Genomic DNA, 18,376 nt, shown 5'->3' on the forward strand with positions numbered 1-18,376 from the left:
CCTCTTTATGCTGTGTACAATATCTATGTTAGAAAAAATATATATCCTAATTCGATTTGTACTTTCAGTTTTTCTTAAAGAAGAGAACTCTGAATATAAATTTGAACTCAAGGGAGATTAAAATTACTGCTTTACTTGAATTTTTTTCCTTGAAATATAATTATGAGAATTGTGTGTGTGTGTGTGTGTGTGTGTGTGTGTGTGTGTTTTAGTTTAAGTTACAGACATCTTGCATAATTATTTTGGCTACATTCTTTATTCTTCCTTTTTAACTGATAATTTTTCTTTGTTGTTTCATTGTGTTGATGTTAAGATTGTATTGCAAGTGCAATAGCCTTTCAAATGGAAAAATTGCTTTGCTTTTATATGTATGTGTGATATTTAAGGTATAACAGCAAAGTACAAAATGAGGTTTGGCTAATAGCCTAGTACAAAAATAACATATGTATTTTAAAGTACTTAATACATTGCTTCTCTGTTATTACATTGCAATGTGTTTTCTAATCAAATAATTTGAAAAGCTAATCAAGTCACTGGCAGGGCAACAGCTATGATTTTATAGATATTTTTCTTCATGCAACTTAATAATTTTGAATGTGCTGACCATTAATCGTAACACATCTGCAAGATATCAGTGGCCTCATTTTGATAACGGTTGCTACTTTTTCATAATTGACATAATTTCTTTGTGTAAATCTTGCTGAAATGCAAGTCTTTACAAACCAGAACCAGTAGCAAAACTAATTCCTTCCTTCATTCTCAGTCTTGCTGTTTTCAAAAATTGAAAATGTCAAAACAGAGATAGTAGAATTAACTAAAGAAATAAACTCAACACAAAGAAATACTAATATAAGTCCCGTTTTCCCACTTCTACCCCAATCCACTGCTCATGCAGAACATCTTATTAGAAATTTTATTTTTTGGCTCAAATTATTCATACTATTTGTTTATTACATTGAAATTTGCCAGACATTAATTTAGCTTTCCAGTTCTTCTAATCCTTTAAAAGGAACTTTTGCAGGTTTATCTCACCAGGTTGTTTTAATGATGAGAGAGAATCTATAGAAGCTGAGTAGTACTGTGCTTGGTATATAGCAAGTGCTCAACCAATTATGACTATTATCCTCATTATTATAAGCAATGATAAAAAAAAGGTATTGCCATTTTTCAGCATGTGATTCCTTATTTCATGTAGTTTTTAAATCTACTTAGCACTTAAGTTTATGCTTACAAAGATGATAAAATCATGGGTTTCTTGAATGTTCTTCCTCATACCTATGCTCCCATCTCAGGTATAATGTAGCAGCTCTAACCAATTGTAATTCCTCTTATACTTGAAGCATTGAGACTTGTTTTTTCCCAAGTTAAGGTTTAAATATCTTCAGGCTTACTATTTTTCTCATTCTTGATGTCTAGTCCCTGATCTCTATTTGAATTTCAAAGTTAACTCTTCTATTTAATATCCAAAGACTAGTTACCATTTCTAATTCACATTTCATTTCCTTCCACCAGTTTGCCTCATCTCAATTTTATGTGCTAGCAAAGCTATTCCTTCTTTATTTTAAAATGATCAATAAAGAGTTGTATCAAAGAATGTAAAAATGTTGAAATGTTAGACTCTAAGTCCTGCGTGCATTGAAATGTTGTAAAAATAATGAAGTGCACAATATCTAAATACAGAATTTTAAAAATTTGCTCTCTTTATATTGTTTGTTACTTTGGGACTCCCTGGTATTCACTTTAATTCTAACACAAACTGAAGAACATGTAATTTGGGGCTACTGACATTTATTTCAATAATGCATGTTTCTCTGGACAATAACATGGCCACAGCCTGTGGGGAGGAAATGTATTGTAACTAAAGAAGTAAGAACTATTTCTACAGGTAGTAGCATTCAGCCAAGGCTAGACAAATATTCATATATGTCTTGCAAGTGCTCCAAGTATGAAAGTAAGCTGTCTCAAACTAAAGGATGTGCACATGTGAACCAAAGACATCTAAAGTCACAAAACTAACTTTATATGAAGAGTATAGGAAATCTATGATTTTGAGAAATCAAGAAAGTGAGTCACATTTTGCTTCATCATCATGTGACGAATCAGTATAAAATCAAACACTTAACACAATGAAACACATGTTGATTGTTCTACTGATATGTTTGCTAAATTGTAACAATGCACTAGTCTTTTTAAAGTATCACTTTTATAAATAGCAATTTTAAAATAAGCTTCATGATTTTCCACAAATGGCACATCAACTTCCACAAGATCTAATGTTCTGGGCTCAGGAGTCTTTAATCTGCTCTTCTACATAACCTAAATCCCACATGAGCAAATCCCCGAAGATAAATCATCCTTAATATCCCCTCAGTACTAGGGCTTTTTTCACTGAGAAACCTGAAACTCTGATTCTCCTTTTCTATAAACAGGTTTATGTCTTGACACCTTTTTAATTACTGATACCACTGGATCCACCATTGTGACCTCTGGTCTGACAGCTTTTCCCCCTGCAGCCTCCACGTGTACAGTGTTGACTCCCACGATAGCTGAATGCTCACAGTTCACCACTACAAACGTGAGACTTACAAGCACCTCAAGTTCACCACCCAGTTCTGATCTACCCGCTTTGCCAAAACCCAATACAGTCGTATCAGTGTATCAGCTGATGAGTATTATTGACAACTATTGCAAAGCTTAAAATGGATTTAAGTTGGCAATCAGAGCACAGTTTATACCTATCACCCTCACATACACCCTGCACTCCAAATCTTTAGAGGCAACAGGCAAGATTTCTCAAAATAACCGGGAAAAAAAAAAGTATAAACTACTAGAGACTCTGAGAAATCTCATAAAAATGAAGGCATATGAGAACAGATTAAAGATGGATGCCATATCCCAAAGCTAGGTATTGGGAGCAGGAATTAAGACATGAAAAGCAGAGGAGAGTTATGATACATGGATGACACAGCAGTTCTGACATACGTTTAAAAGTACTTCCTGATGGAAGAAACAAAGAACACTGGAGGAAAGACAGCATTTAAAGAAAGAGCATGGGGAAATAACTCAGAACTTTAAAAATTCTCCTAGCTGTGGGATAAAAATGAAACACACGCACACAGAGATACATTGTGATGAAATACATGAACATTGAGAACAAAGAGAAAAATCTTAAAAGCTGTCAGAGTGAAAAGAAAGATTACTTACACAGAAATAAGAATCAGATGACATCAGATTCCTTGTGAGCAACCCAGGATACAAGAAGGCAGTGAAATAATATCCTCAATGTTCTAAGGGAAAATAACTTTGAAGATAGAATTCTACATCCAGCCAAACTATTATTAAAGGGAGAGGCTGAAATCAAAATATTTTTAGAATTGAAAGGAACTTTGAAGTTTATTACCTCAAGACCCTCTCTGAAAGAATTGTGGGATGATGTACATCACTAATAAGAAGAACCCCAAAAGGAGGGAATGAAAGAAGTGATCAATAGTAAAAAAGTAATACAATCTATTAAGTACAAATAACTGTTTAATAGACACAAATATATATAATTGTTAAAATATAACCACCTGGATATAAAATGCAAAATAATATCTGGGAGAGTTAAAAGATGAGAGGAATGAATGTTGGAAGGGAGCAGAGGAAAATAAAAGTATTCTAAATCTTCTTTGTATTTTTTGTTCTCAGAGATATTAGACATACTGATTAACTCGAGATGATAGAAAAATATTTTGGAACATTTATTGTAAAAATGTTAAAGTGATGATAAAAAGTAGAAAAAAATAATATATTTTCAAAATAGCAGAAAAAATAGAACTAAGAAAAATCTATCAGTCCAACTAAAGGTGGGCAAAAGGACAAAAAACTAGAAACCATGACAAATAGAAAAGAAAATAATTCCAGACATATCAAAAATCACAATAAATGGGACTGCTTCAAATTCACTGGTTAAAAGTTAGAAACTTGCACATTGGATTTAAAAAAATTCTAATTCCAGTAATTTGTTTTTAAGAGATATACCTCAAACCCAATGACACAAGAAGATTGAGAATAAAGAGAAAGGGAGCTATGCTAAGCAAATGTTAATATGTAAAAATCAGATGTCACAATGTAAAATTGGGAAAAACATTAAAAGAGAGCAAGAGAGAGTTTTCATATTGATAAAAGGAGCAGGCCACAAAGAAGTTTCGGAGGTAACATATCTCAATGGAACCAATAACAACTTTTCAAAGTATATGAAGCAAAAATTGAGAAATCATAAGGATAAACTGTCAAATGAAGATTATAATGAAGGACTTAGCATATAGCTCTCAGAAAGCCACAGGAAAAGTACAGAAAAATAATGATACTATAGCAGATTATAATAACAAAATCAACACAAGTGATTAATATTTTTTCTTTGCAATATTACATATAAAAAGTAAAACATGTACAGTTCTTTAAAATATCAATGAAGTATTAATATTTACAGAAGTTAACTAGTCTTAGAAAGTGAAATAAAGTGAATTCAAGAAAGTTTAAAACACACAGCATTTTCACAGACTACAATTCATTAAATTAGAAATCAAAATTCAAATTTTCTACTTTGGGGGGGAAAGATTTTAAATAATGAGTTAAAGAGAAACTAATAATATAAATTATAAACTATTTAGAACTGAATAACAACTAAGGAAATATATTTATCAAAACTGGTGAGATTTTGCTATGGTATTCAGGATATTCATAGCTTTAAATAGATAGAAAACAAGCGAAAATGAAAATAAATGGGCCACTCACAGAAATCAGAAGTTATTTTCAAAAGGTAAAATGAGAATTTAACAAACTGAAAAAATAAAAAACAGTAAAATTCATCTATAAAACCCAAGTTGACTCTAAAAGCCCTATAAAGCAGTTAATCTTGGATATTGTGATTTTTTTTTTAAATTTCAGAATATTATGGGGGAACAAATGTTTTGGTTACATGAATTCTTCTAAGTGAAGTACTGCAAGAATGGAAAAGGCAATTGTGAAATGGCAATTTTTTTAAAAGGTGAAGGAAAGAGCAAAATAAATAATATTGTGAATGAAAAAGTTATTAAAACTATATCATATATACAAACTTGAAAACTATATAAAAGGACATTCTTCTAAAAAAATTATCAAAATTGGTCTGAGAGATAAAACCAGTAATATTAGATAAATCTATATGATAATGAACGAAGTAACAGCTCAAAGAAAAAAATTCTGAAAAATTTATGGACAAATTCTCACAAAGAAGACACATAAAATTCTCATTTTATAAAATATTTGCAGGACAAAGAAAGAGATTAGAAGCATCCAACTCATTTGACAAGGAGGCTATCATGACATTGATACTAAAATGAGCAATATAATTATAAGCCACTTTTACTTATTAGCATAAATGTGAAAGTATTAAGCAAAAGATCAAACCCAGAAATGCAGTAAAGATATAATAAATCAGTTTCAAGTGAGTATGTCCAGTAATGTAGGATGATTCAACTTCAAAAATGACCTACATACAATTTATTACATTGACACATTGAAGAAGAGAAATCATGTGATCATATGAATAAATGTGAAAGCATTTACTATAATTCAAAAACTCAAATGAGCATTTAAAAAATATTATTTGCAAATTATGAATAGAAGTGAACATTCTTAATAAAGATGATATTTCTAAAAATTACAGAAAATCATATACAATAGTAAAATATTAGATTAGTTCCCATCAGTCATCAATAAGAGGAGGATGTCCACCATCACCTCTGTTATTTCAAATTGAATAGGAGTTTCTCAGGAAAACAATAAAAGAAAAACAATAATAAGCCGGGCGCGGTGGCTCACGCCTGTAATCCTAGCTCTCTGGGAGGCTGAGGCGGGCGATTGCTCAAGGTCAGGAGTTCAAAACCAGCCTGAGCAAGACCCCGTCTCTACTATAAAATAGAAAGAAATTAATTGGCCAACTGATTTATATATGTAAAAAATTAGCCGGGCATGGTGGCACATGCCTGTAGTCCCAGCTACTCGGGAGGCTGAGGCAGTAGGATTGCTTGAGCCCAGGAGTTTGAGGTTGCTGTGAGTTAGGCTGATGCCACGGCACTCACTCTAGCCTGGGCAACAAAGTGAGACTCTGTCTCAAAAAAAAAAAAAAAAAAAAAAAAAAAAAAAACAATAATAAAGAAAGAGACAATGTAGTTATCATTGCAGATAATGTATCTCCTTATTAAAAAAATTCAAGAGAATCAGTTTTTATTTTATTTTATTTTTTTTATTTCAGGATATTATGGCGGTACAAACATTTTGGTTACCAGTAATGACTTTGCCTTACCCAAGCTAGGGCTAGAGACATGCCCTTCCCCCATACAGTGTGCCCCGCATCCATTAGTTGTGAGATTACCCCCCCATGCCTTCCAACGGGACTGACATCCAATTAATATTATTATCATGAGAGCACCTTAGTGTTAAGCAGTTAGCATCAATTTGATGGCAAGTACATGTGCTTATTTTTCTAGAGAATCAATTTTAAACTACAGAAAATAAAAATAATCAACAAGATGGCTGGATATATAATTTACATATAAACATTTTATTTCCTGTATACTCAGATCAATATATAAAAAAAATTTTGCTAAACACCAGCAATAGCATTTAGAAAATGTAACCCAAAATGTATAATATAACATGATAGATTTCTCTCTCTCTTCTCCCTCCAATCCATGCTAAAATGACCAAGTTATTAAGTCACAAGGAAAAAGAGCATAGATAGTGGACACAGTGAACTCAAGGTGTTGACCAATTTGGAAGATGCTGAGGGAAGAAGGTTTTACTGACATAGAATGGTAGAGAAAGTTATAGCCTATGTGCTTATAGGGTATGGGGTGGTATTGGAAATACTGATTATAATTAAGCCAATTCACTCTGCAGACCTTCTGAAGGGCTTAATTCTCGGAAATAGTATGGACATGAAACAGAGAAGGGCCCCATTTTACATGGGGCTGAAAAAGAGTGGTCGGTTGAAAAATCTATTTACAGAATAATTGAAACCATTTCCCTCGGGGTCCTCAACACAGCCCGGCATTGTCACAAGGAGGATTCGTCCCAGAGAAATTGAATGGGTTCTGAAGTCAGACACCAATCTGGCTAGTGGCTAGGTGTACAGGGCAGACACAACCATAGGAAACTTTCCTCCTTTCTCCCTTACCTGTACTCTGAGAATTCAAAATTAAAATTCTCCCCCAGAGGGAAAAAGTCTCCATACACTGGTTCATCTTTGATGAATGTATTGCCATGCCTACCTTTCTTTTATTTTTTTATTTCAGCATATTATGGGGATACAAATTTTAAGGTTTCAATAAATGCCCTTTCCCCCCTCCCCCCACAAGCATGCCTACCTTTCAATAAGCCCACCCACCCACACAGAGCTACAAGGCACTTTTTAGTGCTTTGCGTTTATGTATGAATAAACAGCCAAGAATAATCAGACAATTGGGAAAATTCTACAACATGAAATAAAAAAGAAAATATTAAAAAAAAAAAAAACCAGGAAAAGACAGAAAAAAAGGTAGAAAGAGACAATAGGGTAATAGAAAAATAAAAACTTAAACAAAGGACTAAGTTCTACAGGAGCTGAGAAAGAAACTGTACATATAGAACACAATTGCTAGGGGAAAATTATCAGATAAAAGCAACAGTTCTATTCACAAAAAACAAAACAAAACTATAAAGCTCCTTAAAATACATTTAACAAAATGTGCATGAATTTCATGTAAAAAATTATAAAATTAATTGAAGGATATAAAAGAAGATATAAATAAAGGAAAATATACTATGTACATGAATTGAGAGACTCACTATTATATAAATGTTGATCTTTCCCAAATCAATAAATATATTCAATGCAATTACTATCAAATCTTATTTTATTTTAGTTTGACAAGCCAATTCTAAGTCATGAAGAAAATTAAATACAAAAAATAGTACAGAAAACCTAAAAAGAAGAAAGCAGAATAGAGAGTTTTCCTAATGATATAAAACAGAATAAAATGTGGTCAAATGATCCCCATCCCCATTTTGCACATGAGGGTTTGGAAAGACTAAGTAGCTCGGCCAATATCATATGGTTCATGAAGGGAACAGGAGTTAAAATGTTGTCTCCAACCCCAGAATTTGAACACTTCCTTGACAACTCTTTGAAAATATTTTCTGCTCATTTCATAACTTAATCCTCACAATCTTTCACCTTTCTCAAGCCCCAACTTTCCTCCTTACTGTCTTGTATTGGATCGCCTTGCCTTCTACATCACCGATGAGGTACAGACCATCTCTACCATCAGTATGTTCATATTCCCTGTGCCTAGGAGATTTCCTCCTAATTCCATCCATTCTCCTCCTCTCCAAAGCAGGCCCTTCCCCTTTTAGGAAGACAGTAAGTGTAACAGAGTAGCCAGGAGGCAGGTCCCTCTGGTCACACTGTGTGCAGGCACACACTATCTGCTTCATTTAATGGCTGTTACTTAAAATCCCTGTGCTTCTCTTTCCTCACCTATAAAACGAGGAAAGTAACAGCACCTACCTCATATAATTGCTACAAAGACTGGCTACATAGTAATGATTTTTGGGAGGGAGAGGGTAAATTTTTAAATTGATGTATCATGTAATGCAGTAAAGCTTAACAAATTTTTACAAATAAATATACTTTTTATAGACAATAGATATAATCAAGACTTAATGCATTTTTACAAATGAATATACCCATACAATTATAATCCAGATCAAAATTTAAAATATCCCCAGCTTCCTAGTCAATATGGAGCTCCCAAAGGTAACCACTATTCTGACTTCTAACAGCAAAAATAGTAACTACTCTTGATTCCATATTCGTTCAGCTCTACATTCTCCTTTTTTAGTTAGCTTATATACATAATCTCTTAGACTAAAAATCTGTTGCACTCTCTATATTAAACCAGCCAACCTCTTTTTATTGTCTGTTTTCACTGGTTTTCATTGGTTTCTTCTCTTTCTTTCCAATTGTGGTCAGATTTCTTGAAATTTTAAGCTACATATCAACTTCTTTACTATCTGCTCAATCTTTTCATCTTAACATTTAGCATCTCCCTTGAATTTCCTTTCCATGAACCATGCATGGCCTCCTAATATCAAGAGCTAATAAATAGGATACTTTTAGTTTGCCATAAAAACTTTGGACCTCAACATTCTCACTTACAAGTTGTGAGATTTTTCTTAAACAGTCTTCAAGGGCTTTCCTAGATCTAAAATTCTATAATACAGTGAATTCTCTAATAAAAGATATCAGGCTATATACTTCTTGAATTAATTTTGGAAATTTTTGTCTTCCTAGGAAATTGTCTATTTCATTTATATTTTCCAATACATTAGTATATTACTATACATAATGCTCTCTTACAACTTTTAAAGGAATACTTTTTTCTAATATTGCTTATCTATGTTTCCTATATCTTACTAGACAAAACAGAAAAGTCCATCTTATTATTTTTTTCAATCATTAATGATTAATTAATTCCACCTTGAAAAAATATTGTTACATTATTACAGTGATGATTTTCTTAGAGTGGGAAGTGTAATTATTCACTTCTTTTCACTTGTCAGGTTTTCAAGAATTCTAGAAAAAACACACGATACTATGCTTACCCTATTCCCAACATTCAAATAAATGAGATAAAAGTTTAGCATTTAAAAATATCTTAGAGACTTATAAGTATTTCAAAAAGCAAAAGATAAAATGTTTCTTGTGAGGGATAGATGATATAAAAAACTTTCATGGAATACAGAATATAGAGAATTTTTTGCTAGAAAAATGAAAAACAGGATACTGAAATGAAGCACTTCAGTAGAATATTTAGAAACTCTTAAAGAGTATCAATATCTGTATAATTTAATTGCAGTATTTATAATGAAATCAAGAATTATTTGCAGTTATGGTGACATTTCAACAATTTGAGACAAACTAAAATAATTACTATTTATAAAGTAATTCTTATTTGAAATATTTAAATAATTTCATTCATTCACACATTGACTTGTCTATAATAAATTAGAATTATATACACCTTATTATTCACATGGAATAAAACATGTACCAGACATTTATAATATAATTCTGGACAGAGCAGTAACTCCTTATATATGAATTCTGCTATGGAGAGAAATCTTGGTTCATCACCATAGTGACTTCAAAGGCAGTTCTTTAAAGATGACACTAATAACTGCTATTTACATTATTCAGAAGACCTAGTTTTTATAGACTAAAAGTAAATTATTGTTAAGATGAAATAAGATAATTGATAAAAAGGGCTTTGTACAAACATAATACATAACTTCACACATAGTAAGTGCTCAATAAATGACAGTTAATAATATTACATTAAGAGTTTAATCAAAGATATGAATCGAGTTTTTATTTGGCAAAATAAGCACATTTGAAGATGTCTGACTTCATCTTAAGGATAATGAGAAAATTAACTTATCAAACACTTACTCTACCTTAAACATTAATTTTGTAGCAGTGCTGCAAGGTAAATATTTTGCAAAGGAGGAAATGAAGGTTAAATAAATGAGAGGTTAAATAACTTGTCTGAAGTTACACAGGTCGCAAATGAAGAAGCATGTACTCTTTCCACTATGACATGTTGTCTTATGTTCTAAAGGACTGATTTTCTAATATTAATTTTTATATGATTATATCATATCTTTTTAATTCACTTCAAATTCTTTTGGAAATAAACAGTATATAAATGATAAATAGTTATGATAAACAAACAAAAATTATATTAAGTGATGAGTCAGTATTGTTCAAATCATCACCAACTGAAGCAGAGAAATGTATTATATCCAACCATATTTTTGGTTACGTAGACTCCACTAACACATGTGCAAATGAACTTTGAACTTACCTGTATAAAGCACCTAAATCCCAATGAAATGAATTATTGAAATCAGTGGGAATTGTGAACACAAGTTTCATCATTTCATAAAATTAAATGTAATGGCCAAGAAATATATGAAAAAATACTCCACATCTCTAACCATCAGGGAAATGCAAATCAAAACCACAATGAGATATCACTTATCTCTAGTGAGAACGCCCCTTATGAAAAAGTCCCAAAACAATAAAGGTTGGTGTGGATACAGAGAGAAAGGAAGACCCATATACTCCTGGTGGGACTGCAAACTAGTACAACCTCTGTGGAAAGTAATATGGAGATACCTCAAAGAGCTACTACAAGTAGAACTACCATTTGACCCAGCAATCCCATTACTGGGCATCTACCCAAAGGAACAAAAGACATTCTATAAAAAAGACATCTGTTCTTTAATGTTTATAGCAGCACAATTCACAATTGCAAAGATGTGGAAACAATCCAAGTGCCCATCAATACATGAGTGGATTAATAAAATGTGGTATTTGTATACCATAGAGTTCTACTTAGCCACATAAAACAATGGTGATCTAGCACCTCTTGTATTATCCTGGATAGAGCTGGAGCCCATTCGACTAAGTGAAGTATCACAAGAATGGAAAAACAAGCACCATATGTACTCACTATCAAATTGGTATTAACTGACTAACACTTATGTGCACATATAGACAGGTGGAATGGGGGAGGAAGGGATGGGTATATTCACACTCAATGGATGCAGTGTGCACCATCTGGGGAATGGACATGCTTGAAGCTCTGACTCAGGTGAGGCAAAGGCAATATATGTAAACTAAACATTGTACCCCTGCAATATGCTGAAATAAAAATAAATAAATAAATAAAATAAATTAAATTAAATGAAAACATTTATGGCATTAAGAATCTAATCAGACACTTTTTGTTAATATCACTTTATTCACCCTGCCATGTTTCATAGCTGCTTGTCATTTGTAGACAGCTGATAAATATCTCTCACTGACCCATGTACTTAGCCGGTGCATTTTTTTCTCTTGGATGCTACAGAATATATCAATAGAAGAGATATGATGAGCTTTTGTTGTTTCTTAAAAACTCTGGGTTCACTATTAAATATAAGTTTTAACATTTTCTGAAAAGCTATGGCAAAAAGCTATGATGAAGAAACCTACTATCATCTCTCCAACCTATCTCTGTTGAAAATTTTGAAGCAGGTTATTTTCTGCATAATCAAAATCTCGGTCACAAGACTGACTCTAAATAGAAGAAACTGCCAATATAAAGTTATATATGATACAAAATAATTAATAAGTAAAGAAACAATAAAATCAATTGCTAAATAACAATTATTTGCTAGATTTATATAATTTCATATTGAAATAAAGCATCATTATTAAAAAGAAAATAAATGCTAGACAGACATCAAAAGAAATAAAAATCTGTTCCACAGATGTCAAAATTATGTATCTTGCAGAAAAAATGGTCATAATTTGAAGATTTTGGAAAGTTTGTCACAGATAGCAGGAAAATCTGATTTTTTAAGATATGTCCTTTGGGAATCCAAACATTTGTACAGCATACACAGCAGATGTTTCATTACATATTGTTATCTCCAAGCTTAGGAAAATAGTAACTTTATTCAAAATGAAATATAATTAAGTCATTTGCTGAATAAGGTCAAGAGTTCAATGAAAGTTGTAATTTGGAAACTTCAAAATGCTATAAGAGTGGATGTTAAGTGTTACCACCACAAAAATGATAATTATGTTAGGTAATGTATACGTTAACCAGCCAGAATTAACCATTCCGCAATGTACATATATTTCAAAACATCATGCTGTACATGTGCATACAATTTTATCTGTCAATTTAAATAAATAAATAAAGGGAAAGATGTGTTATAAACTCTAAGAAAGCAACTGATTGTGTTCTGCATCTGTAGAGCAATTCTCTTTCAGGGGGTTTGTACCCTCTGGTGTGTTTGGATATCCCTTCTAATCTCTCAAGCACCATATATGGTCACTCAAAACCAAAGACAATAGTAATGCAAATAAAAAATTGCTTTCAACTTGCAACAAGTAGACTTGTTGCTGTGATTTCTAGGCTTTGAAAATATTTCTTTCAATGCCTTGGAAAGCAGAAGAAGATAATGCTTTCCTTTCAAGAAGACATTTATTTACTCTGTTCATCATGTTTAACCAATGGTCCTGTTGGTTTCACAACAGGTCCTGTTGGTTCATTAATATGGAATGAAAGCAATTTTTGATTTATAGGTGGCATGGTATAAAAAAAGATTCTGAGTGTTTTGAAGCAAGCTAGTATTTCTCAACCTTGGCTGCACATTAGTGTCACCTGGGGAGCTCTCAAAAATATGACTCTATTAGTGCTATTCCCCAAGATTCTGATGTAGTCTGCCTGGGGTGCAGCCAAAGCATTAGAATTGCTAAGGTTCCCCAGGTGATTTTAATGTGCGTCCAGGGCTCAGAATCAGCAATTTAGACACTCATGAACTGACTCTTGGCGAGTAAATCTACCAAATGTATGACCTTGCACAAATTACCCCACTTCTCACAGCCTCAATCTTTCTTTTGTAAGATGAGAGTGAAAACACCTACAAAATGTAGGGCTGCTGTAGAAATTACTTATAATAAATGTGAAGTACTTAGTTCTTGGGGGATTCTCAAAAGTATGAACAATAATGACTATTCATCCATATTCTCAACCCATTATATTAATAGTGACTTATCTGGACTTTTTTAGCCCGTTCCTAAAGTTCTAGAAAGAGTAACAGAAATGGAAAACTTTGCTCTGCATTCATATTTTTATTCAGAATGCCATGAGAAGTGACAGACTTATTTATTAAACCTGCTGTGAAAACAAAATCATATAATTAATATAAGGATGAAATTTTGAACAATGAAAAGTATACACACACACATAGTGCAAAAACATAGTGATGCTGTCCTTAGTGGTATACAGAAAGAAGGTAGACTTTTATTTGATCTTGTTCTCTTGCCTTCTTCAGACACCTAAGAGAAAATACTGTTTTTGAACAACTATCACAGTTGGATGATGCTAAATGCCATCATTGGACCTTGGGCCTGTTATGGCACTCTGGGTGTGACAATTTATGGAGATCTCAAAGTACTTCTACTCTGAAGGACCAATTTAAACCCTGAGAGTGACTTATTCCATTCGTGCCTATCTTTCATTTCCTTATTTGCTTATCTATTGGGCTACCGCAATCTCAGATATTTGAAGTCTAACATGTCCAAAAATTAATTTTCCACCTTTACCCTTAAGCCAATTTCTCCTTCTGTGTTTCTTACCAGTGAAACAAAACTATCATTCCCAACCAGGAACCTGGATGTTATCCTTGAAATTCCCTGATACGCAATCAATTACCAATTCCTATTTGATTACACTAAATAATGACATTTCAACTCCACTGACTTCTCTATTTCCATGGACTATCTCTATTTCCATGGAAGAATGGAATTCCTGTGGGGAGAACACTCCTTCACTGGCTTCACCTCCATTGTCAGGAAATGAAAGCTCCAGAGCAATGCATGCTCCTGGTGAGAATCCCATGCACCCACCATTCACTAAACAAGTTAACAATTTCTTAAAATATGCCTGGCATATGAAAAGTGCTCAATAAATGGAGTGGTAGTTGTCAGCATTTTTATAATCAAAATATAGAGGAGGATATGGGTATAGAATTTATTTTTACAATGGGAAATACTAAAGCATGTTTAAATATTAAATGAAAAGTCATGGTGAGAAACTGATTATAAGGAGTGAGGAAGTACTGACTGAATGAAGTTCTGGAGAAGTCTGATTGGAAATGAAATCTAAAGCTCCTGAGAAGGACTGGCCTTTGATAAAAGAAAGTTCTCTTGATTTCAAACAGGTAGGAAGGATTAAAGATGGAATGTCAATGTAGATAGATTAGCACATTTTTGGTGGGAAGCTGAGATAATCTCAGTCTGTTATGGCTAACAAATTCTTTTTGGAGTAGGAGTTGGGTCACATGCTAAAGCCAAAGATGTAGGAGGGAGATCAGAGGGTTGAGTACATGCAAACAGATTGGAAACTCTCTGCTGAGAGGCAGACAACATAGAATTGCTAGGTAGTACTAAGGCTCTGCTGAGCTGAGTGATCATGCCATTTCTGCCACCTCACTGCCACGGGACAAACAAATGGGCTATACCCTAGACCCCCTTCCAACTCTGAAACCAGGGACTCCAGGCCTCTGCAAAGGTACAGATGTACTGGTTTTGCTGTTTTTCTGTTGGGGGTTTTCCCTTGGTTCCTCTTTGAATGGGTCACCCTGGTGCACAGTTCCATTTCCTTCTCCCTTTGACTTCTCATGACACACTCCTTGTACCATAAGGAGAGATAAACCAGCTATAGGGAAGCAATTCATGCTGCTGCCAAAAACAAATCAAAATTTCAGTCCACTGTTTTATAAATGTTAAAATCACATGTAGCACATCCTTTATTCTGAAGTAAGTCTGAAGATGTGTCTTGAGCTACTTGTTATCTTTTTAATAAACAATTACCTTTGAAAGTTTGGAACCCTACCAGGTCAGTTTCTTAGTTTCCCAGCATGTGGGAAAAATGACTATGGTCTGTGTACTGCAGTCTATATTGGACTAAAATTACAGATGGCAAAACAAACTATTTCCAGTACCATTACTTTTTTAAGTAATGACTATAAATACCTTGTGGGAAGACATTCATTTATTGGAAAAAGATAGCTCAGTCCTGAAAAACCCTAGGTGGTCTTTTTCGTTACCATAGTTTCTCTATAGGTTTTGTCATTGAGGAATTCAGGGTCAAAATATGTATTGACTATCCCATGTAAGAAAATTCTGTATTAGGCAAGTTATAAAAGTTTTACACAAGAACATAACAAAGAAAAAAAATTATGTGAATATGAAAACAACTGTGAGTAATTATGACATATGCATCTGTCTATAGTGGATTATTGGAAGGAATAAGGTCAGGAAGATGATAAGAACACTTCCAACTTATACTGAATTTACAGTGTTGTTGATTTTTGTTTACTTAAAACATATTTCTAAAATTACTTAATTTCTTTTGTCAATACAAAATATAGCTAAATTTTATTACTACAGCTCATTTCTCAACCTAGAGCCTAAAAGGGACTAACAAAAAGTTGGCTGAAAAGAAGAAGGAAGGCAATGTCATTTTACTTTATTTTCAGAACACAAAACATTAGCACCATATTACATCATAACCTCAAACTTTGTTTAGAAATGGTGACAGGTGGATCACAATGCTTATGGGTTGAGCCAAAGATTTATTATTAAGGTCCTTTGGCTTCAATATGACATGTCATGTATTATGCCATTTCCTCTTTTCATATTTAAAATTTTTATGTGAAACCAGAATGGGAAAAGGTGTCAACAAGAATAGAGAAGAAAAACCCAAAGATCATTAAGTTAAAAATAGATCTCATCAAATATTTTAAGTATAGTCTTTTATTCTTATATCATGACTTTAAATTATACAGTTTAAAGTAATGTGGATGAGCTGAGAAACTCCCTCCATTTTTACCCACAAGCATAAAAGTAGTATATAGAGAGCAAGAGAGATCTGGGCCCAAGGTTGAGGGGGAGAGGGTGGAGAGGGGCGGAGAAGGAGGGGAAATGTGTTCCCAGTCTTCTCTGGAGAGCTATAATTTTATTCCCCTCACTTTAAGTGGGTGAAAACTGTTCCTCTCACCCCCACCTCCAACCTTGCCTCCTCCTATTCTTTTCCATACATTTTTGCCTTCTGAGGAGAGGCGTGGCAGCAGTCAAAGTTAGTATTGGAGCAGGAAAGAGAGAAGAAAGAGAATCCAATTACATCCAGCAACCTGTCCTCCTACTCTGACCACAAAGCCCTAATGCCAGAATTGCACAAGAAAGAGAGGCTTGCTGCATAGTCTATTAGATTCAAATGAACCAAATGCTATACGAACAATTGAATCATTTCAAATCAAGCTAATATTATATAAATATTATCTGTCTTTGTTTAAGTGCCTAATTATCTTATTCAATTCAGGTTGACTATACCAAGTGTATATTTCTACAAGAAATCAGATTATCATTCACATTCAGTTCTCGATTACAGTCTCTCAATGCGTAAAATATTCCCTTGTAGTAAATGAAGCACTTTGAGAGGAAGGCACATTCTTCCAGGTTTCTAGGATGCCATTTAATGCCTGACTACAGCAAATAATGATTACATCTCAGAGTAATACACTTTTTTTCTACTGTGAATTCAAAATCACGTTCTCTTGTATTATCACATTGTTGAAAATTCCAATTCTTTTCTTCTTATTTCATAGTTTATATTTTCTAAGGGAAAGGAATTTGTTTCCCTCTTTTATTCCCAGTGGAATATCTGGCACATAGATTTTATCTGGCAAATATTTGTTATATAGAAAGGAAATAACTGTTATCAATAATTTCAAAGGGGATTTTGGTTTAAATATATATGCTATTGCTTACTGGTGAGGAGTTCTCTAATAATTGTTGTGGTGATGACTAGTTTACCTCAATATTTGTTCTCACTTTGTTCTCACAACAGAATCTTACAAAATAAAATGTGGGCACATGGGGCCCCAGAATAAAAATGGAATTTCCTATCTTTTTTTAAAGTGCAGTTCATATGATCAGACTCTTGCCAATGAAAGCAAGAATAGTAGGTAAAAGTTTGGAGTGTATCCTTCTTTTTCAGCCTTTTCAGTTGTCATCAATGGGGATGTTTACATAATATCTGGAGCTGGAGCAGCCATCTTGGCCATTGAGGTGGAAATTACAACTTTAGTATGGCAGAAAAAAAATCATTTAGAAGGAAATGAGTACTTAATGATCACAGAGTTACCTACACTTATGTGAAAATGAAATACATTTTTATCTTTTCTATGTCACTCTTGTTTTGGGTTTTCCAATAACTTAGAGTCAAAAGTTAAACCTAAGTGTTACATTCAGTATCAATACATAGAAGATAGACACATATCATCATGCTATCAATTGATAAGGTATTATATGCTGTACCTGATTAATGCAATATGTGAATTAACTGTAATAAGTTATATTCACCAGTCAACTTCTGAAATTGATCCAAATATTTTCACTTCATTTAATAAACTCTAAACCATACCTTCTTCAATTCCACTACATCTCTCCCCACTTAGCAATAAATGATATTTGTAGAGTGTGGTAGGTTTCACATAGTGCTTTAATACTATCTCATTTAATCCTTATGCTCAGCAGGAAGAGTAGGTATAACTACTATTATATTGATTTTATGGGTGAACAGAACATGCTCAGAGACATTGAGTAACTTTTCCAAAATCACACTGTAGGGGCAGAAACAGGACTCAAATTCAAGCCTTTTGATATACTCTAGGTTTCATTTGCTTT

At 33.1% G+C, this 18,376-nt stretch overlaps 1 protein-coding gene across 2 annotated transcripts in view; it reads right to left on the reverse strand.

Moving 5' to 3' along the window:
* ADGRB3 (adhesion G protein-coupled receptor B3) overlaps nucleotides 1–18,376 on the reverse strand; it is a 682,014-nt gene that overhangs the window by 67,208 nt on the left and 596,430 nt on the right. The window lies entirely within an intron of this gene.

This window comes from Microcebus murinus, chromosome 5, assembly GCF_040939455.1.
Source record: "Microcebus murinus isolate Inina chromosome 5, M.murinus_Inina_mat1.0, whole genome shotgun sequence".
In the NCBI taxonomy this organism is placed as follows: Eukaryota; Metazoa; Chordata; class Mammalia; order Primates; family Cheirogaleidae; genus Microcebus; species Microcebus murinus.